The sequence below is a fragment of the Triplophysa rosa genome, linkage group LG1 (assembly GCF_024868665.1).
Source record: "Triplophysa rosa linkage group LG1, Trosa_1v2, whole genome shotgun sequence".
In the NCBI taxonomy this organism is placed as follows: domain Eukaryota; kingdom Metazoa; phylum Chordata; class Actinopteri; order Cypriniformes; family Nemacheilidae; genus Triplophysa; species Triplophysa rosa.
The window spans coordinates 5,636,468-5,662,423 of NC_079890.1; the positions used below are offsets into that span (position 1 = coordinate 5,636,468).

Below are 25,956 nucleotides of genomic sequence, written 5' to 3' on the forward strand. Positions count from 1 at the left end.
TTTGGTCGTCCATAACGCTGATTTATTCTCTTTACGCTGTGTCATAACTCCACATTCACATATTAATAACATATCACACTCAAAAATAACTTATAGAACTACGATAGTTATTGAATAACGATCATTTTCTGACCTCACTGGATCTTAATTTTCTTTGCCACAACATATGTGTTAAACAGTAAAGAAAACTTAATGTTAAGCTCAAGAGTCAAGAGCCCAACTAAAGCAAACACTGATCACAATAATGGTGATTTGTTTCAACATTAATTACAGGTGCAAAAGTGATATTGATTCAATGCAATTAACATTGACCAATCAGCTATTTTTTAACATTGATTCAATGGTTGCTTGCTGTCTGGGTATCCATGTGGAAAGGTACAATATGCGTACCTTTGAGGGTACTGCCCCAGTGACAAGCCATTGTACCCCTAAAGGTACAAATTTGGCACATTTTTTCTGACAGTGTACTGAACTTCTAGTAGGTTATGAGAAACATTACTTTTAATAAAAAGTATTATAATAAATAATAAATTATATATATTATATAAATAATAATAATAAATTCACTGATTCTATAATTTTAGAGTAAACAAACTGTTTCTCTAGACTTTTAATAGAAAGACTCATATATGTTATGAGTTATAGCCCCATGTTGAACTTTACGATTTCCCTTATTCATATTTTTATGCACAGCCTGTCTCCGCCAAGATGCTGAAATTATCCAAAGTCTGAATATTAAGATACAGATCCGACCCAAATCCCTATCATACGTTTGCCTGGAAACTATATGAACACTCACAACATTGTGAGCCTGATCTTGATTTGTTTTGTCTCATCTTAATAAGCTGGCCCAAGGCGTTTGAGAAGATGTATCGTTCCTTCCTCTATATCTTTCAGTGAGGGAGAAAACATCCACCTTATTCATCCACTGAGAGCGTCAGAGAGACGGCAGTCAGCTATCAGCAGCACTAATTGCTGCTGAGGATGAGGGCATCGGAGCGCATGGAGATTGCGGCGTCTTGATTTTTTTTAACCTCTTGCTGTTGAAGCTAAAAGTTCTATATCTTCTTTTAGAGAAACGGTCGGTCACAATTTAGAATTTACCCCCCCCCCAACTGTTCTTTTAAGGACAAAATAACCGTATCCAGTAGATTAACACAACTTTACTTAAATATTAAATCGACAAGTAATGTCTATTGAGGACAGAAAACATTATTAGTTCAGTAAACAAAAGTGAAATAAAATCCTCATTTTGATAGTAAAACTAATGCTTGTGTGCGGATGTAGAGTGTGCGCGCACGGGCGCGTGAGTGTATACAATATAAAACCATGTTTGAAAATACTGTCATAGCGTCTGTACGCTCTCGATCTCTTCCCTCTAGCGACATCCAGCGGATTAGATATTAAATGCATGCACTCATCATTTTCAAATACATGGGTCTTGTGGGCTGTGCCTTCAATACTTCCACTCGCAAATTTTGTCATTTATGAGATAAGAAATGTATTTCAGAGCATGCGTTACTCGATACCTTTAAAGCGCATTACTAAATGAAGATGCTAATCGAACACGATCAGATGTGTTACATTTTATTCTATGATTTCTTATAGAAACGTTCTTTCTTTATTTCGTTGTATTTTGAAAAGGCTTTAGTTTAGTTCTTTGTCTACCATAGTAAAAGAAGACTTTTTATCGCATGGTGAAAGTTGCGCTTGCGAAGACAGCGCGATCGAGGTGCGCGCGAGGAGCATCACTGCGCGTGAACGTGATGAACACAGATGATCATTTAATGATATCAAACACATCAAATCACACCAACAAGGATCGTCTCATGATATCAAACACATTATCCCCCAGTGCTGCCGAACGGACCAAATGATGATTATCCCAGAACGCGTGCCGACAGCTCGTGCGTCTGATTTCACCAGCCTGATGGACTGACAGCTGAAGAACTAAAAACAGAGAAGGTAAAGTTGATCATGCATAAAGAGTCTTTTACGGGGAAGAACGTACCACAGATTGGTAAAGCCATTTGCATCAATATCATTGTTAATTGTGTGTGGAAAACTGCCTTTTAAGAAATGAGATATATGCTTATTCTTTAGTTCTTATTGGTGTTAATATTCAGTCGGCTTAAATCACAGTAATACTGGTATACTACAGTATCACTGTACTGCACCAGGCTCCACAGAACTTAAGGGACAGACAGACATAATTACAAAAAATTTAGGTCTTATTACTGTTGCCTGTCAGGGTATATTGACCCAGTTTGCACAGTGAGTATCTTTTCATATTGTGATGCAAAACATGTAAACCAAAATAGCCGGATGCATTACAAAATATGTTTAACAAAACATTTGGTCAACTTGGTTTGGTAAATTTTGATTTGATTGACCACACAACATCATTTTTGCATGATAGGCCAATGAAAGTATGTTCATATAACCTAACCATTATTGCTCATGTCCTGTGTGGTGATTTGATACTGATAGGATACAGTGATATATAGTAGGGTGATCTTCACTTGCTTTGACCATTGATAACTGAAAGTATTTCAGTTCGCTGTTAAATAAAGTGTTTAGGAGAGAGTCCAACCATAGTTCCAATTGTCTTGAAAAATATATTCTTATTGGTTTGTGAAGAGTTGTTTTAGTAGGCTACTATACAGTAAAGGTTTTAAGCCTGTTGGTGCTTAGACAGAAAAACCACAGCGGCTATGAGCATCTTTGGCTGCGGGGGTGGCAACGTGAAAAGTGTGGTGGAGAGTCTCATGGGAGAACACACACACACACACACACACACACACACACACACACACACACACACACACACACACACACACACACACACACACACACACACACACACACACACGACACACACACACACACACACACACACACACACACACACACACACACACTCGAAAGCAGTTTGTTCACACTTGCTGTGGCTTTCTTCACAGCACATTGACTCACAGATAAAACTCATCTTCTATTTTTCCAGTGCCATAATGACCATTCTATAAGATTGATGTCATTTGTACTATGATGTCATCATTTTTCATTGTGGGCACTATATGGCCAATAGTCTATCTATCTATCTATCTATCTATCTATCTATCTATCTATCTATCTATCTATCTATCTATCTATCTATCTATCTATCTATCTATCTATCTATCTATCTATCTATCTATCTATCTATCTATCTTTCACCATTGAAATGCAGTCATTTGTTTCATGTTTAAATGCATCAATCCAACAAATGTGTTAAACACAGCTGTTAAGAACAATGAACAATATCTGATCTGCTAGGAGTCATTTTATATACAGAAGCATATGCTGTACAGTAGTGACCAGGGCTCTTAAACTTGAAAAAACAAATACTGTAAAGAACCACAAAATCAAAACTATTTTAGCGTGATGGTGGATAGTACGATTTCTAGTAAAATTGGCTCAAAATTTTGAGTTTCTCATTCAAAGGTTTCATATGCCAACAGAGGTCAACCCCCTTGTGTTTTTAGACGTACCATAAACACCTGCAGTTGAATTAGCACACAGCCTGAGTCGTTTCACAGTCACCAGTTCCCCTGGTTTAGGACTATTTCAAACTGTTTCTAATGGTTTTTGCGCTAGTGGAGAGCTCGTGGAGAGCTCTTAAACAGCTATCCATGGTGATGTTATATTAGTCATTCATGCTCTCACAAACACGCGCACACAAATACAAATAAACTAAGCCAAAATTCCATTTCTGTGGAACTGCTCTCCACTGCTGAAGCGATGCATTATTTGATTTTTTATTATTGTGGAGGGAGAGAATAGGTAATAACTGTAACAGAAGCAACATTCTTGCTTTTTCAGATTAGGGATGCACCGATCCGATACTCTGGATCGGAATTGGGGCCGATACAGGTATTTTTTGCTGGATCGGGTATCGGACTGACGGGTTCCATTCAAATCCGATCCATTTCCTTACCCGTGGATGTTACTCTTAAGCGTCAAAAAGGACTAACTATCAGGAAACCACCGTAGAAGTACGTCATGTATTTCGATAGCGTTATGCAAGGAATAAACCAATATAGCATAATTAAGAAACTCTGACCTCCGCTGGTGCTGTCAATCTCCATCCAGCATGCATGTGTCCAGTAACAGTCAGGACGTTACCCGAACCAATGTTTTCATTATTCTTCATAATCACTAGATAATAGTATATGGCAGTAGCGTAGCCAGAAAAGAGACTCTGGGTGTGCATTTGAAAAACTGGCTCTGCATCATTTATTAACAGATTAAAGTGCAAAAAACCCAACTCTGCATATAACGTTACAGAGTACACTGGGCTGATATGTAAAACTAAACTCGCCACATATCCATAAAACTATATACATTTTATATTTATATAAATGATCAAATATAACTATTCATTACATTCAACCACAACAACGCCATAACACATAAACAGTACCGTTAACAATGCCTCAAAGGGGAAGACGGCGTGGCCTGACCTTGAATGCGTCAATTATGTCATCTGGGTCTAGTGTAAACAAGTAAACAACAATAGTACGAGTATAATTTTTTTAATTAAAACCCTTTCACATGCAAGTTTAACATTTTCATAATGACTCCCTGGCGTGAGTTTTTTTCAAGGAAACCGTTAGAACGTATCACTTTAATATTTCCATGGCGACGCGGGACTGCTTATCATGTGACAGACACAGAACGACAGCAGCTGTATGACTGATGTATTGCTTTTACGTAATTTTTCTTTTTTATTCAAAATATTCATATGATATGATATGAAATATCTGATATTCCGATTGTCAAATATGTGTGTATGAATGTGTTTTGTTGTTTAAACACTTTTATAATGATCGCGTTAGTTGAGCTAACAGTTATAAGCGGGCGCTTTCATGTTTGTTTGTGCCGCATTTACAGCACGTGAATTTAAATGTATGAAGCCTAAAATAAACATGTGATTGAAAGCACTGCGTAGTCGTGATATGTGAGAGGATTGGGTAAGTCTGTCTCTGGCTCAGTGCCAGCCAAAGCGCCGAATGTTCTAATAACACCGGTGTGATCGTATACGCGCCAAAGGGTTAATTTAAGACTTAAAAAAATCTGCATTTATTTTTAGGCACACCCTGGCACACCCGTGGCTACGCCACTGGTATATGGTTTTGTTTAAAATGCATTTTGCCAGAGAGGGTACTCGCTGAGTGTATTAGATTAAAGCACTGGAAGCGGTCTATGTTGTGCGTTGAGTGCATTTTTATTCATACACAATAACTCTTTTTTAACTGTTGGATGGATGCAATGCACTATGTGTTAAACACATAACATATCTCTTCTCTTTGTGTTATAAATGTTTTGAACTTGGGGAGCAAAGTCAAAGATCCCCGCGACATCAGAAGGATCATCATCGGTACGCATCATTCTGTGTCCAGGATGCGCATGCGCGAGTCTGTTCCACTTAGTCTGCATTGGAGACTTTTATACAGTGATAGTTTTGTGCAATAAACAGAGATTTATTTGTTAAACATTTTTTAAGTATCTGTACTTTATGAGACCACATTGTAAAGCATATATCATACTTCAGTAGAATTTATAAATACATTTTTATGTTTTTTACCTTTAATACAGTACTTAATTACATTAAAAAATCATACTTTTCTACTTTTAAAAGTAAAAATACTAAAGTAAAAGAAAGTGGTAGATTTTTATGTACTCAAGGATTAAAAGGTTAAAAACAACATTTGTAGTGGAGTAAAAAGTATGATGTGCTTTATAATGTAGGGAAGTATTTTTTGTCCAAAGTAAAAACACTCTGATAAAGTACAGCTATTTTAAAATGTTCCTGAAAGTAAAAATGCTTACGTACTATACACCTCTGGTAATAAAAGATAAAAATATGCAATTCTACATTGATCAAGAAAAACAGTGCTAGTATCGGATGAGGATCGGTATCGACCGATACTCAGAATTCAGGTATCGGAATCATATCGGCAAAGGAAAAAGTGGTATCGGTGCATCCCTCTGTGGCTGCTTGCAATGCAGTAAGATGTAGGGGAACAACGTAACGCTTTTTGGTTGTAGCTCAATCCCTCAAAACATATTTAAGTTTGATTATTCAGATTTTACACAAGCAACATACACGAACTACAAATGAACACATCAAGTTTGGTTCTAGAACCTACCGTTCTTGTACAATTACAGCAAAAGTGACAGAAGTGCAAACGTTACAACTTACCCCATGGGTGGTGTTCATTGTAACAGACAGAGGGTTAGTTGTAACCAGTGCTTAATTTGTAAATTCCGAGGTGCCGGAACAAGGGGGCGTGGCAGATCCGGCAAGTTAGTGGGGTGGCGAGAAGTAACGGAATGTGCAATCTCTGAGGGGTTTTTAACTATTTAGATGTATTGAAAATGCGCATGAAAGAGCCTAAATGGAAATGGACTTGCGAAGAGAATCTCAGAATTAACAAAGAAATTTAACGTGCTAGACGCAGATTTTATCTTTTAAGTTTGGCTTAGTTCAAATGTGCGTTAAGGTGATGGAAGGTTTATTGTCATAATGATGATGTTGTGAATATTTGTGCATGTAAACCAATATAACACAGCCCTCAACATTTGTGTAGAATTCAGATCGTTTAACGTTAAACTTTTTCAAACATGAATTTTATCAGTTCTTCTGTGTCTCTTCACAGCATTTGTCCAACAACACAAATATCTCTCTCTGAAGTGTCCATCAGGACAAGGTCCCTTCAATATATAATGCAAAACATACGACGCAAATAAATAAACACAGACAATTTGACCATTAACAGATTAACAAAACGAAAGGGAAAAAACGGTGACAATATGCTGATGAGTTTGGTTCAGTTTGTGAGGCTCCACAAATAAGTTCAAGGAAAGGAGATGACAGAGCGCATCCTGTAAGTTTTCTTTATTTTGCGAAAGCGCAATGTTCTGTTTTAATGCAAGTGTGTACACGACGAAAAGTAGCTAACTTTGCAGTATCTAATAACGTACTCATAGTCTGTTTGACCATAAATCATCACAGAGTTTTTAAAATTGTTTCTGCCATTATAAGTAACAGCTCAAGCGATTGCGCCGTCGACCATACGCGCACACAATATTCCAGCATCTCAAACTTGACAGCCTGTTTATTATCAAAATAAAATAGTTATTACCATTATAATTATTATACGTGCTTCTTAATGAAATATATGCACGCAACAGGTCAGCATGAACGTTTCCAATAGCGCTTGAGGAGCGGGATCTGCCAAATGAGGTGCCGGATCGGATTTCGGAGGTTCCGGATCCAGCTGGTTCCGGTGTTGTGCCGAAAACAGACTCCCTGCCAAATTATGACTCCCCCATTCCCCACAAACATTAGGTGTTAGGATTAGGTGTGGGGGAGGGGTTAAAATTAGCCAATCCCCAGCAAAATCAATGAAGAGAGTCGTAATCTGACGGGGAATCCAAATTCGGCACAACACCGGCACAAATTAAGACCTGGTTGTAACACTTGATAGAAAATTCTGTTTCAACACAAATAACTCAATATTATTCTGACTATAAACTAAAGGTGGATATTGTTTTGTACATCTTTCTATAACAGACCGATATCATCCAGCCATCCCTCATACTGTATAACCATCCCTCTATTATACATCAATACATATGGATAGATTTATGAGAAAATGCTGCACAATTATAACCAATATCATAATTGTAAATTACTCTCACTAATATTGTATTTTCAGTTATGATTTCGATGAATGGAATTTACATTGTTTTAATCTCATTGTTTTGTTACAACTAACCCCACGGTGTAATTTTTTTTTCGAAGCCTGGTTAACAGTTGGTAGGACTGACTGACATGTTTCAATATGGGGCTGTGTTAGGCAACAAGACAGTGATTAAGATAATGTAAGGTTGGATTTTTGTGATTTACACACCTAAATGAGAAATTGAAAAGCACAAATTATGAAGAAATTTTCTTTCATGCTGCCAAAACACGCTTTGTCCAATATCTCTATGAAAACACATCAAACTTTTCAAAAATTCACAGATGGTTGTCACCTTGCAATGAGAGAAAAAGACCGAAAGCACAACTCGGTCGACGCTGTGTAACTACTATTATTTTGGCAAACAACATTGGAATAACACTCTAAAAGTAATTTTAACTAAAAAACGAAAAAAGTCATAAAATGCACCCTTGTACATACTGTACCTAATAACAAGAACCATAGAAAAAAAATATTTCACTTAACTTTTTTAAAAGGACAAATTATGCAATATTTCATTGTTAATGCTAAAATATGCATATTAGTACGTTTTAACAATATTTTACATTAAAATTACATGCATTTAGGTGTCATGATTCTGCCTCATCATGTCATGTCTTTCTTGGTCTAGTGGAAGGATCATGACAGAGCCTCATGTTTTGTGTGGAGAGAGGCATGTTATTGTTGGTTCTGAACATAACATGCGCTCTCCTTTGGCCCCGCCCCTCTCGTTTCCTCGTTTAGCCTTCCATTAGTGTTTCATTCCCGACACCTGTCCCTTGTTAATTATCTTTTGTTAGTCTCCCTATTTAATGCCCTTGTGTTTGCTGTCCTGTGCTCGTTGGTTTGGTTACATATCTTGTTTGCCTTGCCTCGTTCATCGCCTTGCTGTCTAACCCATTGGATTACCTTGCACCATTGAACTTCTTACCTTGTCTGTTCTCTACGTTGCATTATAGCTGTTATTTAGTTTTTGTTCTTGTTTATTACCATAAGTCTTAGTTTATTCTGTTCCATTGTTTTATCCCCCTCGAGGGAAGTGTTTATTTTCTGTTTTGTCATTTAGTCCGGTCCTTGTTTTACCCCATCGTGGGTTTTTTTTTTTTTTTGAAATTAAAGTCTTGTTTCTATACCACCGCTGCCTGCACTTGGGTTCTTTCCCGAAAATCGTGACATTTAGGCATAATTTAATATATACTCACTGGCCACTACAGACACATTGTCCATTGCTTAAAACATCCCCAACTCCTTTTCATCTGACTACATCTATTAGGTCATTTTAATTCCATTGTGTTATGCATTCTAGATCTGGGCTGCCAGGCTGACATCATATTTCTTTATATTTGCCTTCAAAATGTCAACATAATGTTCTCTGTTCATGACCCAATGCATGAACAAGTTTTATAGAATAGCCAGTTCAGCAAAGTGTTACCTTCCCAGGTCCACATTTCTTATACATTTTCCTTCCAAAATCTTAGGCATCTTGCACTTCAAAATGTGTCTCCCTGTACTTTGCAATGATGCAATGTACTATACAGCCATTTTAGACACAGTGAAATGCTAGGAAAGTTCTTGGCAGTATAATCACCTCCCATAAATTGGGTATCCACTCGATTCTTTCTGTGTGCCAAACGTATTTCTTCACGTTTGATATGATATAATTTCTTGTTCCAAAAAAGTAGGGCTGTCAAACGATTAATCGCATCCAGAATAAATGTTTGTGTTTACATAATATTTGTCTGTGTACTGTGCATATTCATTTTGAGTTTATAAACACATACATACATATATAAGAAAAATATAAAAATGAATAAATGTTTATACAGTATGTAATTTCAATTACTGATCACTATAAATAATTACTTCTGAATATTTCCTAAACACAAATACATGTATGTGTATGTTTTTGTTTATAAATACAAAATTAATATCCACAGTAAACAGACGTACAGTATATTATGTAAACACAAACTTTTATTCTGGATGCGATTAATCGTTTGACAGCCCCACAAAAATGTTAGAGTGGTGCCTCTCAATCTAGCCTTCAAGTGCCACTAGTTCCATTCATAGTCTTATTCATGTTTATTCATGTTATTAAGTTCAGGGCAGATTGATTGAATCATTTAAGTCAGAAGAAGGTTAAGATTACTAGGGTCTTGTTCTCAGAGAAAAAGTGTGAGGACATACATTCATAGAGCTCTATCTATTCATTTCTTCATAAAAGTCATATTCATGATTAGTCCCACATCTCTGTTTTTGGTTAGCTGTTTATTCTTTTTCTTCCACCTGTGACATCACTAATCATTCTGTGATATTAATCATTCTGTAATATCACTGAAAGGCCAGCTTTATTTTCAGGCTCGATAGTGGGCAGCTGGCATTAAGACCCCTGATTTAACACATCCCACTCATCTTTTCCGTCACTTTGGGCCTTTTTAGACACAAGCGCAATCCGCCACGGCTGCGGTGTGTCATCATTCATCAGGAGCTTAAAAAGAGTATGACACCATCACTGCACAAATAATGAAAAGCTTATTCGGACAGATTTAGGTCCAATGACTTGACCATAAATAAAAACAATTTACTTTGACTTGATTCAGTTTTCAAGAACTGAACAAAAATTAATTGAATTAGTGTTGCAGTTCACTTTGCTAAATTGAATATGACTTTATTGATTTAAATCAAATTTAAATGTATCACAAATGAGATGAGTTAGACAAAATAATTGTTGACTCAGCTAACACAAAGGTTTTAGAAATGTTTTGCTAACATTCTCAGTTTTTTATGTTTTGAGAATGTTTATGGGCTACGTGAACAATACAACATGAACATGAGCGTGAAAAAGTGGTGTAAAAAACATTACCATTACCATTAAAATAGTAATATGGTGTAGTAAATTGCATTAAATACTGCATTCTGTGCACTATTTGTCTAAAACTAACCATTGCGACTGAATAATTAACGATTTTATCAAATGTGTTTAACACGATATTGATAAGCTTGGTTTTACTATCACAGTTATTGACAATACCGGTAATAATATAATTTGATCATTTTTAAGCTGAACTGAGATTTTTCGTTTTTATTTTTCTGTCCATAATTTAGTCTTTATCTTCCTTGACTTGTGTCAAAAAATATTAGTTCTGTTTCTCAGACAAACCAAAACTTTTTTTGGTGCTATCAGATGAGATTTTATGGGATTTAGAGTTTTCTGATGGCTGTAGCCTCACACTTCCTTCTCACAATCTTCCCCACTGCCATCATAATAGGCCCAAGTTCTTCCTGCTACTTTCTCTTTCTCTCTGAGCTGCATTATTCTGACAGCTGCTGCTGCTCATTTTACAGCTGAAGATGCAACGTTCCCTTCCACTGTAGGGTTTCCTCTCTCTTTCCTCATTTCCTTATTCCTCCCCTTCTCTGTCTTCCTCTCATTCATGTCCCTGGAGATTCTTCTTAACAGGCTTTGTTGCGACTTGTTTTTAATCTCCCACACACTTCTACTTGCTGAACCTAGACCATATTTTTCTCTGACTCTCCAACACGTCTTTCCTTGCTCACTCTCTCTCTCTCTTTCTTTTTTTGTGATATGTTGAGAGATGTCTTCCAGAAGTTCAGTAAATCTAAAGTTGTCTGACAGACAGTCCTCGTGTCAATTCAGGTTCCGAGCACCAGACAGTGACCACCTGTACTCGGAACTGTGGCTCAAAACTCCTGTCTGTGTTTTTAGCCAACGTTTTTTTATACCGCTTTGCACAAATGCAGTAGATCATTAAAATAAATAAGTTTGCAGTTTTAAAAAATTTGAATCTCATTTAAAACAAGCTGAAACCGATTCCTTGTAAATGAAGATAATAATGTTTGTGTACAAGGTACACAAATTATTAGTGAATAAGACCCCCCAAAAATACTAGGACACTTTTACTCTCACATTTATGTCTGAATGTTATTGCAAAATATCAAAACATTATCTAAAATGCTTTTCCTTCAAAACCATTCCCTCTCATGTACCTTACTATAAAGCGGAGGCAACACACAGTTTCTGCCAATCTCATGTTAATCTTGAGTACCTTTAGAGTAGTATTGCATACTCCATATCACTGAAGCTGTATGATTATTTCCGAAAACATTCAAGCTCCTGGAGGCCTGCAGTGGGCGTAACTAAAGCATGAGCACACAATACATCATCGCATTATCCCTGCATAACTGTTTATTCACTATACGTTCGTATTGTCTAAATTACTGTATGCATGTACGCACCGATTGCCAACAAAACACAGACATTTATGACCGGCATCTTTTGGTGCTGGGACTGCTCCATCTATCAGTTTCAAATGATCTGCAAATCCAGAGTTATATCCACTGTTTATATAACATTCATCACCGAAATGTAGTGAACTAACAAATACACTTGTACAGCTGAAAAAGGCACATTGATGGGCGTGCTCGTCCTCTCACTCTCCTTTTCTGGTTTATGTGTGCACTTGCGCTTTTCCGGGGGAAATTGCCCATAAAAGGAATAACTACCTCTGTTTCGTCACGGTAATCCATGGTTTAAAAAAACGCTGTGAAAGCTGAGGGAGTGTATTTTGCATAGAAATACTATGCATAGATCCAACTCGTTTTTTGAGACTTTGCTCATGTTTAGCATGAGAATCCAACACTTGTAAAAGTGCAAATAAGTCAGGATAAATTAAATAGCTTTGCACACCCCCCCCCCTTAAATTGTATTTGCAACCATTTTATTTAACCATTAACTTACCATGTTGCAATTGGTTGCATGTCTAATCATAATAAAAAAATGTGTTCTTTAATTCAAGAAAAGTCAGAAGTGTATTTGTGTGCCTTAAGAGTACACGTACTGTACAGGGACCACTGTACTGAACCTCACTAAAATTAGATGATTATGTGTTGAGCATCCTCACTATACTGTGCAAAGTATATTCAAAGCTTGAATTATAGAAAGAAGGCAAGAAAGCAATATTCAGAAAAGCCTTATATTCTTTGTCCGTGCTCTCTAAAATGCTTGTGAGATGGTGTGAGAGGATGGCATGATATGAAAATAAACAGATGGCAGATGATTAGGATAAATACAGATTTTTCAGTCAAATTGGACTTTGATGAGATGTAGTGAGTAATACTTTAAATAGTATGTTCTGTTTAATACAGTGGCGTAGCCAGCATTTTGTTTTTGAGGGGGGCATTATGTATATGTACATAGCCATTTATATTTTTCTATTACTAAACTGATACACCTATATTATACAGCACATGTCACCATTTTAGCAAACATAAACATAGCCTAGTGGTTCTTAATCCTGGTCCATGCTGATTTAAATCACCAGCTCGTTAGAAGAGCGCTCCATGAATAAACAGTGTTCCTATTGACATGGTCCCTACACAGTGTTCACTGCTCTCTACTCCCTGCACACAGGAAATCAGCTGAAGTTACTTCTGAAGATAACTTCAGTTCAGAACACGTATTTGCGCTACACGATTGCCTGCAGCGTCTTCACACAGGGACAAAACTTACTATGGAAATTTGAAGGGTTATTTAACCGCAATCATGAGATTTGCGTAGTAGTCACAGTTTGTGCACTTCAATGCCTTTTATGCCCACTTCGCAAACCTCTGAAGCGGTAAGAGAAGCATACAAAATATGCAGAGCAGGGGGTTGTAGGATCAGTATTGAACCGCAGTAGCTTGGCGGCTACCAGTCAAACCATTGGCTTACCTTTTACATGACAATGCGGAGTGTTCGAGGGTGAGAAAAGTTTCTGTTGAGAAAAGTCTTTCGACACTACAAGAAGTCATATGCAGTGTAATCGTTATCTCAGTATACTCATTTTCGTCTTGCTCATCTTTTCGTAATATATATAAAACAGACTAGTGTGCACCCGCCATCGCAGCGTATAAATTAAACTCTTGGCGCAAAAGATGCTACGCACAACACGTGACATAATTAAACCAATAACTTTGAAAACAGCGGGGAGCACTGAGTAGTCGATCAACCAGAGTAACAATTCAACAATTCCTTATTTTTTATTTTAAGCAATCAAAGATCTGAGGGGGCCGTACATGTAAATGAGGGGGCCTAGGTCCCCTCAGGCCCCCTCGTGGCTATGGTACTGGTTTAATACACGTAATACTCAGCTCAAATATTAGATGATGTTGTAAAGGAAATAAAAATAGCATATTTATACTGTATATAAACTATATGACCTAGTTAATGTGTCAGGAATTATCTCAAAAATGTCTTAAACTGATCAGTTAAGCCAAGAACATAACATGAACCTAAGAATTACATTTTCCATAGACCAAATCAACTATGCTATACTCTTTCAGTATGTCAACCATTAAAACATTTGTTTCTATTTGTTTTGTCTCCCCAGGAAAGATAATGTTGATATTTCTATAAAAATGTGTTTCCTGAGCTATGAAAGAGCAACCTCAGAGCGGTAACATATTCAGAAGTCATTAGAATCTAAATCTGCAAGAGATTTGTTTAGTGCTTATAAAAATTCAAGACCTCCCTGGTTCATAATTATATTCTTCCTGAACCTAGACTCAAAAATAGCTGCAAGAAAAAAAAGTTCTTCAAGAGGAGAAACTTCTTTCTTCTCTCTTCCTGTGTTGATCCCTGTGCGTGGCTTAATTGCATAACTTTCTGTGTAGGCTGCGCAAGTTTTATATAAAGAGGCCTCTGCTGCAAATGGACATCACCGATCAATCCCTCTGATGTTACATGATCAGGATTTGTGGTTTGGAGGTTACTAACCCCTCTGTATTGTATGGAGAGTTTTGTGTGCTGATATCACTCGCTCTCTTCCGGTGGTTGTGTTTGAGGGTGGTAAAGTCGGGTGGGGAATGTGGTTTACATAATATAATAAACACCTCTGATGGGTGTTAGAGGTCTTAAATGTGTAAATAATTGAATAAAACAATCAATACTGAGAACTTCTAGTAGATTATGTTATATTTGGCTAAACAATGCAATCACAAACACCTTACCACAGCCAAACAAGGTTCAACCTTTACCTTAAGAAGTTGTGTGCTTTACTGTAGCAGTTATTGAACTTTATGGGTTTGAAGCTCGGTCTCTGTCTGTTGATATGTACTGTAAATGTGGAAAAGTAGGAAATGTAGACTAAAACAAGTCAAACATATAATTAGTATCAAAACCCCTCAGTGGGTTAATAAAGTGTCTTTGTGGTAAAAGATGTAAGAAAACCAAAATTTTTAGCTTGCATAGTGGACTAAAAATCAAAACAAATCCATATTAGCACTAAAATTAAATGGCACATTAATAATTTTACATTTTATATGTTTTTGAGTGTCTCAGAATGAACATCATGTCGAACAGATTTTGCTATTTAAGTTGAAAATTTAAAATTAAAGCTGCAACCCGTAATTATAACATTTAAAATAAACAAAAATCAATTATTGAATAACTACCGAAAAAATAAGTAAAAGTAAAAATAAGTATCCTTACCTTATCACTATTCATGACCGTAAGCTTATAATAATTGTAGTGCCTAAGACAGATCAGACACGCAATAACTAATTCTTAAATATAACTACAACACACTCACCCAACCAGCAAGCTAGTCACCAGCAGAGCCATTGAGAGAGAGAGTTGCGCTTTTCGGACGCAATTTTCGGACGCAAATTTCGGACTCAATGTGCAATGGGCTTAACTGTTAACCGATAGTAAAAATTTTTGACTGATTAATACTATCAGTTAAACGATTTAAAAGGTATGTTTACTTTTTTAAGTCAAATAATATTAATAATATTTTTTAAATAATAATAATAATAATTTAATAATGAGATTTTTAATAACTATTAAATCATACATTTTAGTTTTCTGCACACTTGTATATGCTATACATGTGTTAACTCACTGGAGCGTGCACAGCAAATTGGCCAGTGTTAAATGAACACTGCTGGGTGTCTATATGTGTCCACACTATAGGGTGTTAAAGTAAAACTGAAGCAGTGTTGAAGATAATGACATAATGAAGTGATTCATTAAGTGATGATTGATCATTAATGATGAACACCTGCTGTTAACGAACGCAATCACTGTGTTTTCCCTGCTTTCTTTTAGACATAATGTAAAAATACGAATGTGAAATAAGTAATAAATAATGTTTGTATTTTTGTGCGGATATAGCAGATCGGATTTATATCTGTTTAGCAAAGACACATTTATATGCTTTATATGCCCTCTTTGGATATTAATCCTGGCTGGTGGAAAGCAAATGAGACGCACTTCCCAAGGCGTTATCTCTGCATTGCCGGGACATCCGTGCCATCTGAAAGGGTATTTTCTGCCGAGAAACAAGTAAATCTACAAAACGAAACTCAGTTTTTGAAAAATCAGTGACGAAAAAACTTCTGGATCATGAAAGAGGAAAAACTCGAATTAACATTGGTTCAGCTTTTACACGTTGGAGACAGCTCCAGCAGGCAAAGGGTCTTAAAGACGATAACGTTACCATGGTTGCTCTCTTTCTTTTGGACAGGTATGTACATGCTTCGAGAAGAATTAAATGTTTTTTTTTACCTGGATTTACGAAATACATTCATTTACTTTGGGGGACGCGTGGCTTTGGACGGCGAATCGCATAGAGGGTGGGATTATAATTTCAGTGCTAGCAGGCTAAAGTCAGCACCTTTCCAAATCAACCACCCCACCTTTAATATTAAAATTTAATTTAAAATTAATAGCTTTCTTGTGGCTCAGTGATTAGAGCATGGCCTTAGTAATGCCAAGGTCATGGGTTTGATCCCAGGTGATGGCACATAGTCAGAAAAAAAATGTATAGTACAATGCAATGTACGTCACTTTGGATAAAAAAGTCTGCCAAATGCATAAATGTAAAATCTTATGAGTTAACGGTTACTGTTTGGATAACATGCGTCGGTTCTCGGTTAAGGAAATGAACCGAAATTAGCATCCCTACTCTTACCATACAACTTCCAGCCAAGATCAACTGGAGCCTCAACAAACTGCATCTGTAGACTTTCTTTTAATAGGCAAAACATGCAAGTATCATTCTTAGTCTTACAGTTTTTGTACAATCGCTAGGACACATTTTTCCATACTTTGGTAACTTTTACAAAACTCCTAATACAGTGAGCTCAACAGTGTCATGACACAAAAGGCAGAGGTACAATTGCGGGGGAAAACAAGACTTTGGGACCGCCCCCGCCTGTGAGAGCGGGGGACGCACCTACAGGTACCCGCTGGGGGCGGCGGGGGCCGGGGGAACCGGGCGGGACGCGGTGTCGGCCGATCGTCCCGCGCCGGGGGCCCCGGCCCCGCGCCGTGGTACAGGTCCCGAGGGCCGGTCGGGAGTCTCCCCCCGGCCGGCCCGGCGCGCTACCGCGCGCTGGCCGGTGGTCCTCGCGGCGTTCGCGGCCGCGAGGCCGGCGTCTCTGGCAGACAGTCGAGTGCTGGTCTGGTAGGGTAGGGGGCCCCCGCGGGCCCCCGGGGAGACGGGACGGGGGCCGTGGTCCCCGCCGCCGCTCTGGATCCGGGCGCGCGCCCGGCCACCGACAATGATCCTTCCGCAGGTTCACCTACGGAAACCTTGTTACGACTTTTACTTCCTCCCAATAGTCAATTTCGATCGTCTTCTCGGTGCTCAGCCAGGGCCCGCGAGGAGCCCCGACGAGGCCGATCCGAGGACCTCACTAAACCATCCGATCGGTAGTAGCGACGGGCGGTGTGTACAAAGGGCAGGGACTTAATCGACACGGGCTTGTGACCCGCGCCTACTGGGAATTCCTCGTTCGTGGGAAACAGTTGCAATCCCCGGTCCCGATAAACAAGAGATAAAGACAGTCAATAGGGGTGAGGGATGGCACCACTGGCAGCAGTGTTAAGGCCCGCGGATGGGTACCAAAGGAGGTGGGCAGAAAGGCGGCGCCGGGTCGGCTGGAGTCAGCGGCTGCGGGAGATGGCAAGGCAGTGGAGGAGGGGAGCTGGTCTGCAGGAGTTAACTCGACCCACGGGGGGAGTGTAGACTCACGAGGAATAACTTGACCCGCTGGGGAGTGCAGACTCATGAGGAGAGAACTTAAGCCGCCAGGGAAGTGATGCCAAGATCGGGACGCCAACGGGGAACTGCAAAGAGCAGACACAGAGGGCAATGATAGTCTAATGATTGAGGCTAAGACACTGGAGTATATAAGAGACTAGGCAAGGGGTAAGCTGAATGCTATAGACTAGAAACTAATCACAACATTTTGACACAGGACAAGAGAAACACAGGGAATGTAAGAGAAAATCAGAACACAAATAAGGAACAGGAGGGGAGAGAGAGAAAACAATGACTAAACCCAGGTTCGAGGAGTGAAACAATAACGAGATAATTAATAGGGTAACAGAGGGCGAGGTCACAACACAATGACAAGAGAGCACATGGCTGGCTGTCAAAACAACGCCATATGCTCACCACAAAACCAAACATCAACACAAAGACAAAACTAAGGGACACTAAGCACAAACCATGACAACAGAAGTATGTGTGAGCTAAACTGTGATCATTTATCATTGCTTGGCACAACATGCATTCAGTGCATGTTTTTTTGGCACGATTGCCAAAACTCTGTGTACCTACAGATATTGTTTTGAACTCAAGTTTAACAATTTTGATAAGAGTATGTAAACGTGTGCAAATTGGTCATAATGCAAAACTGAATAAGACAGCAATTTTCTGCATTTTAGTAATATTTCGTTGAAATATGTTCTGAATCTACGTGGATGACAGCCTGTGCACAAATGCCTTCTGTATCTGTGTGTGGATGGTGTGTATATATATATATATAAGAAATCATTGCTTACAGTATGTAAACTGAGTAATATCATATTGAAATGTATTCTGATTTTAAAAAATCAAATACTTTAAAAGCTTTAGATGTAACTCAACACTGTGTTAGACTTCTTTTCTTTTCCTTACCTCCCTTACCTTATCTATACAAAGGTGAAAGCGTTTTTTTGTACTGTAATGTAAACATGGACTAGGGGTGGGCAATCTGATGATCTTAAATCGCGATCGATCTTGAAGACTTCCTCACACCACTTTTCAACGGAATCGCGAGGATCATGACTGTCATCTGTCCTCTAAAACAAGAGGTGTGTTCAACATCTTTCAGCGCTGCACAGACCTATTCTGCCGTCCAAAGGCAAAGCGCAGTAACTACACATTTGGTCAAAATTGAGTTAAGGTCTATAACGGGCTTTGTGACATCTGCTCTGTCTTGTGACAAAGTCTCCTGGTTCAATCTTACACTGCGGTCTGCCTTGGTAGCCGTAACACTCACACAGAACCAACAAGCCAACCAGCTAGCCTACCATGGCACAATCCCGCAAATGATGGTTGAACTCGCGTTAAAACGCAAATCTCCAAAAATGGGTAAGGAAGATAGCAAAATATTAACTCCTAGCAAGGCAAATGACAGCTTTATAAAAAAGTAACATTAACTAGCTAGCCACTAGCAAATTAAACAGACATTATCCTACCTTCTCCATTGAAGGCAATATCCACTCTGACACTCGTAATGATAATCCGATTTATAATTACGTTGATGTTCGTCGATTCGGACATCTTTCAGGCAGATAATCCAATTGTAGTGACAAGTGTTACTCCCTCAAAAGTTTGCTGGCTCTGGTAAAGTTATTGTTATGGTCAATTAGCTAACAATAGCTGCGCCTCCTCAGCAAAGTGACAACCCGACGTGCACCCGGCATCAACAGAAGTAGCTGTCAATCCACCTTTCTTCTTCTTCTTCTTCTTGTTTAATGATGAATACCTCCTCAGGAGCATTATCGCCACCTACTCCAGGCTACTGGATGTCAAATTAAACTTACATAGGCGATGAGTCTGAATTTTGAAATCAATCCGCCTGTGTTTGCGATCCACAATTTGCAAACCACGTTAGATCACATGATTGAGACAGAATAAGTCAGCCTTAATTGCCAACTCAATAAAAAGATGGACGCAACCTCTTTTATGATTATAGATTTTATTTCATAATCAGTACATCTTGCCAATCAGTTTTTTGAATTTCACAGATAGCTATGAATCAAAATGTGAAGAACTTTGTGGTTAAAGGAGCATTGCGATAAGATGACTCTTAATCTTGAAGCTTACTTTTGAGCAATTTTAACATTCCCAACGAGCAAACATCAATAAAATTATTAAAGTTATTTGAAACAATCAACATGTAGTAAGAAACACAAGAAGAAATCTGGATGAACACATTTAGTTTGTAGATACTGCACTTTGCTTTTCCAATAGTGTTTTAGTTGTGTAGGGTCATCCAAAGCAGAGTGCAGTATCTACATTTTGGTGGTCAAAGGTCACATCAGAGGTCATGGTTTTTATCTTAAAAAAAATCTTCCTAATAAGGCATTACATAAATGCATTACCACTAATCTACCCACAACACGTTTGACTGGCTGGTGTAAAAACTTTAAAGGCATTTTTCTCAGTTTCAGTGTTGGCATAGTTACTGCACGTTGCCTTTGTAGGGCAGTATTGGCGTGTGACATTGAAGCACCACGAGAGCAGAGAGCTCTGTATGCTTTTGAATCACTCTCGCCTTGCTGCGAGGTCTCACGTGTGCGATACAGTTTTGCAAGTGCATGAGACAGAGCGGCTTATTTGTGTGAAGTGTGTTTGTCCTTGTGCTTGTTTGTGTGTGACGTTAATCGATGGTGCACCGCTAATTTACAAAATTTGAGTCTATTTTCCGATTGAAATTTGTTACCTGGTTGCATTGAGTTCATATAACCTATATCTAGAGCCCTATGATTTCCGTGATGCGTATGCAGAATCCTGCTATTTAAATCTGTTATCTGCCGGTTCTGTGTATATGAGTGAATGTGTTGCACAGTTTAATGTGCTAAACGTGTGATGCTCATGGATTTGTATGTCCTTTACGAAAATTAACCATGTTTTTTTTTGTGGTACAAGTGTAGTAACCATGTTTTTTTGGTGCATTGATTACTTAGGGCAAAACCATGGTTTTACTACAGTAACCATCGTTTACTATGGTTTTTTAAAAAATATTGGTTTTTAAAACCATGGTTATTTTGTGATAACTAATGTGTTACCAATGTAAACCATGGTTTGTCAATTTTAACTGTAGTAAAACCATGGTAAATTTTCGTAAGGGGTGTCTCACTGTACGAGGACATAAACACATGAATATCATGTCCTGAGTTGCCCTGAGAGTTTATTTCAGGTGCATTTAACTGTTTTCACTGTTTGAGAAAAACTATCAAAATAGAACACAGGTTAACCTAAACGCTCGAATGAAAAAATAATGTAGTGTTCTGTAGTATTTGATATAGAAAATTGTGGTATTCTTGTTGTAAATTGATCAACTGTAGTATACTTTAATATTTACTATAGTAAGTTTCAAAAACACTATATTATCTGCTGCAGTTTACTATAGGCCTAGTAAATACTATAGTATAGGCTACTAAAGTATTTTTATGTGGACAAATATATTACTATTGTATAGTAAAAAATGGAAAACACAGAAGAATAAAAAATGGGTAAACTAAAAATTATATGGCCCTAATTGATCCGTTTGCATGGAACATGAATGTCCTTTGTTGTTAACCAGTCTAATTATGTGATGATCTGCATTTGTGTTTTTTAAAGATGATAACAGACATTTTACACTTGTGCTACCTGTATAACTGTTTGGCCTGTGCTACAAAACTTTAAACCTCTGTAGCACCAGTGCTATGTGCAAAAAAAGTTAATGTACAGCCCCGTATTTCAATTCAGATCGTGGATCGAGATTCTTTGATCGTGATATTCTTTTTTGGGAAGATCGCCCAGCCCTTGGCAATTGTTTCTTCATGTAATATTTTGAATACATGGAGCTCTGAAAAGCCGCTAGGAAACGTAATGAGAGGAATAATTTACATCCAGACGGTTGTTAATGCAACATAAACCTGTAGTTTATTCTGCATTAAATGTAAAACACGAAAGAAGATGTTAGGCAAAATGTGAATGAGCCTCAGATCTTTATATGGAGAAAAATCTACACTATGTTCATTCTTCAGAATTTCTTGTACTGCACATAGAAAGTCTTCAGGTTATAACATCATTAGGATGAGTAATTTTCACATACAGTAAGTGTCATTTTTGGGTGAACTAACTTTTTAAGAAAACCCATCTACTGTAACCTACTTACTGTATAAAAAAAGCACAGCAGCATAATTACTTTAATGACATCCCCGGCCTTTCATCATTATGATGCATCTACAATACAGTCAGCTGCTAAATGTACCTGAAATAAGAACTGTAGAGGAAGTGATGGGGGTGTGGGCTTTAGAAAACAAGATAAAAATAACATGAAGTGCCGTGATTGCACAGAAGAGCTCTCTGTCAGAAAGGGCAAGAGAAAGACAAATTAAAACATCCTCCATTTTTTGCCAACAGTTCCTCGCCTTTTACAGCACAGTCTGTCTTGTGTGTGTGTTATGGGTAAGTAGGTGTCTGTGCCTGAGTGGGACTGCTGGTAGGACGTGTAGGCATCTGTTGCCATGACAACCATCTGCTGTTATGCATAAGCATCCTCTTGGGCTGCCCACACAGTGCCATCACAGCGAGATATAGAAAGAGACCGTTTGAAGAAGTGACTGCTGTGCCGCTCATTGTGTGTGTATGTGTGTCATACAGTTTGTTGGCTCAGACAGGTTCTGCACACTTTTTGCGGTTCCCACGCTGATTTTGAGGGTAATTGTGCCGAATGGATTCAAACATGGTAAGTTTGTTGAAGGGTAATGAAACCTTACTTATAGCGGCTGGCTTATTCATTTCATTTTTTTTAAACCCAATGTATATGTAAAACCGGCGTGGTTATGGATTGGGGGTCTAACTCACCGACACTTTGGAGTTAATATACACTTCCAGAGCACTAATCTCTCCACTTAGTCTTCTCACTACAGCAGGACTTTTCAATCATGGTTGTGGAATGCCACTTTGCTGCACAGTATAGTTCCAACCAAATGCACTTAACAACAAAAAATCACAAAAATCAAATGCGTAACAGTTACAAGCAGGTGTCTTTGGCTACATGAAGTGTATAACACTACAGGTCCATTTTCATTTACTCACCCTCAAGTTTTTCCAAACCTGCATACATTTCTTTGTTCTGATGAACACAGAGAAAGATATTTGGAAAAATGTTAGCAACTGACATTTCTGCGACATCATTGACCACGTTTACAAGGACAACAATAATCCGATATTAACACGATTAAGACAATACTCTGATTAAGGGTGGACCATGTAAACAGATCTTTTTGATTAGCTTAATCCGTCTAAACTCATAATCGTACTAAACACAAATCGAATTAAGACGGGTGGCGTACTCCTAGTCACATTATCGAAGTGCGGTATAGAAATGTACACGCCTTAATCGCACTATTACTGGCGCGTAGGAACTTTCGCGGCACTTTGCGACATGTTACACACACGCACGGCAGTGGACAGCTGTTTCGTTTTACGGCAAACAACATGGCTTCAAGCAAGAAAGCACATTTTTGGTCTGAACGGGAAACAAGAACAATGCCTACAATTCTAGAAAATAAATGAAACACCAAAAACTGTATGTGGTACCATGGCAAAGACGAACTGTTTGTTGATACATGAAATTATGGAGGGAACATCGAACGGCGTCGCTTAGAGATGTAATGACGTATGCCATTAATCCAACTATGTAGTGTAACATGTAAAACGGGAACATGAAAGGTATATTCTTAAAGCAACTCATGTAAACACCTTAATCGTAATATTAGCTTACTCAGAATAAGGCAAATAATTTGATTACTGATGTCCATGTAAATGTGGTCATTGACTACCATGGTAGAAAAAATTATTGTATCATTTTGTTGTTGTTGTTCTGTTGAGCACAAAATGAAATATTTTGAAGAATTTAGGAAAGCAAACAGTTCTAGGGCACCTTTGTCTACCATTTTAATTTTTTCTACTATGGTAGTGATTTGACAATAGGAGGCAATAATACAATAAGTGCTTATACCAAGATACTAATTTCAACAATACCTGTTGAGAGAGAGAGAGTCAACATTTACCAGTCAAGTATTCATGGAAAAAATATGTTTTAAGTTGTTTTTTGAACGATGAGAGAGATGTGGTTGACCGGACTGCATTTGGATGATCGTTCTACCAGTAAGGAGTAGTGAAGGAGAATGAGCGGGAACTTGATTTGGTACCCTTTTGTGATGGTATAACCAGGTGCCGTTCATTCACTGAGCACAAGGTTCTGGATGGGGTGTAAGAGTGTAGGAGGGTGTGAAAGTATGACGGTGCAGAGCCAGTGATGGTCCTGTAGGTAAGCATCAGTAACTTAAACCTGAGCCAGGCTTCAAACGGTAGCCAGTAATGAGTGATGAACTGGATGGTGATGTTTCACGATTTCATAGAAGAACCTTTTTTCCATAAAGAACCTGTAACATCCGAAGGACATTTTTGTCGAAAAAAGGTTCTTCAGATTATAAAAATGTAAGAAAGATATTGACTGAATGTTTTTTGTGGAACCAAAAATGGTTCTTCTATGGCATTGCTGTGAAGAACCTTTTAAGCACCTTTATTTTTAAGAGTGTAATAGGCTAAAAAAAACTAAAAATATATATTTTGTTTTATTGAAATGTACTCCCCCAATTGCTCATGTCATTCAAACCCCCGATGGCTTTCTTTGTTCTTCAGAACAAGGTGTTATGGGTTTTCTATTTACAAAAGGATCATTTATCATTGTTTTGTCATCTCATGCATATTTATTCTTGTCACAAAGTGTTTTAGTGTTTTATAAACCGCTGACTGGAGTTGGAAGTTTGCCACTTTTTGTTGGAAGCTGAAAGCATTAGCCTATCTAATTATTCAGGATATATAGACGGTTTCATCTTAACAACATAAACAAACATTACTGCGCATGCGCACTTTTGTGACCCCAACTGAACTTCCGGTACACATTCACAAACAATATGCCTGTAGATTTTTTATGATAACAATCAAAAGAAACCGATAAGAAGCGTTACTTGGCTAAATTTGTCTCTCCAATATTTTGAATTTAGACTGCGATAGCAAGCTCAACCGTTAGATATCAATGTACCATACACAAAATGATTCTAAATAGTACCAAAAAAGGGTTCTTCGGCTTGTAACAATAGCAGAAACCTTTTCGGTGCTATATAGAACCCTGCCTGAAAAGTGCTATATAGAACCTCAGTGGTGCTATAAAGAACCCTATCTTTATCAGAAAACAGGAGGGGTTTTAATTGAGGTATTTTTATTAATTATTATTATTTTTTTAATAGATTTTATGAGTTTCTATTTCCGTTTTACCGTTTAAAACAATAAGCAAGACATGTAAATCAAGTAATACTTTTATTTCCCACTGGTCACATCATTAAATGTCTTACAACATTCGATATATTTGTACATATTAATACCTTTCACAATTTTGCATTGTTGCAAAGCAGCTTTACAGAAAAAAAACATATTAGCCCTAAACAGAGACATAGAAAAAAGTAAAGAAATAAGTTTTGGGCCATTTTAGCACAAAAGCAGAAGAAATGTGAGAACAAAAAAGTATATATATAACCAGGAAAATTATAAAAATTAGAGATGCACCGATTGAAATTTTATTACAAGTGTTGGACTTTAAAGGCAGTCCTGCATGTTCAAAAATTTGAAGAGACAATTTGCTCAAAAGTAATATAAGGTTTTATTATCAGATGTAAAAAGGAGTAACAAAGCTTTGGGTTGCCAGTAAATCACCACTCTCTCCAAAAAGCCAACAACCACAAAATATTCAAAACACTCATATTTATAAAGTATGTGACGTCGTTCTATCTTCTGACTCCTCCTCTGCTTTTTGCTCCCTTTCCACCAATCACCGTGAAGTCCTTTTTCTTAGTTCCTGTAAAATAAAACCTTCTCAAAACATACATCCTGTGGTCAGTCGCTAGTATTGAGGAATGTTCTCCAGGGACACCCTCCCCCAAGGAGTGGTCTCCTAAAAACAGTCTATTGTGGCCGGACAACATACCAACATTCTTAACATTCTTTTAGTAAAAAGAAAACACTCAATCATCTAATGTTTTTAATTATATAGC

The 25,956-nt window shown here is 37.8% G+C and overlaps 1 protein-coding gene across 3 annotated transcripts in view; it reads left to right on the forward strand.

Moving 5' to 3' along the window:
* Nucleotides 1–1,441: 1,441 nt before the first annotated feature.
* rin1b (Ras and Rab interactor 1b) overlaps nt 1,442–25,956 on the forward strand; it is a 113,869-nt gene continuing 89,354 nt past the window's right edge. For all 3 annotated transcript variants that reach the window (XM_057348387.1, XM_057348369.1, XM_057348377.1), the window contains exon 1: nt 1,442–1,965. The gene's annotated coding sequence lies outside the window, so the exon portion shown is untranslated. The remainder of the gene's footprint in view (nt 1,966–25,956) is intronic.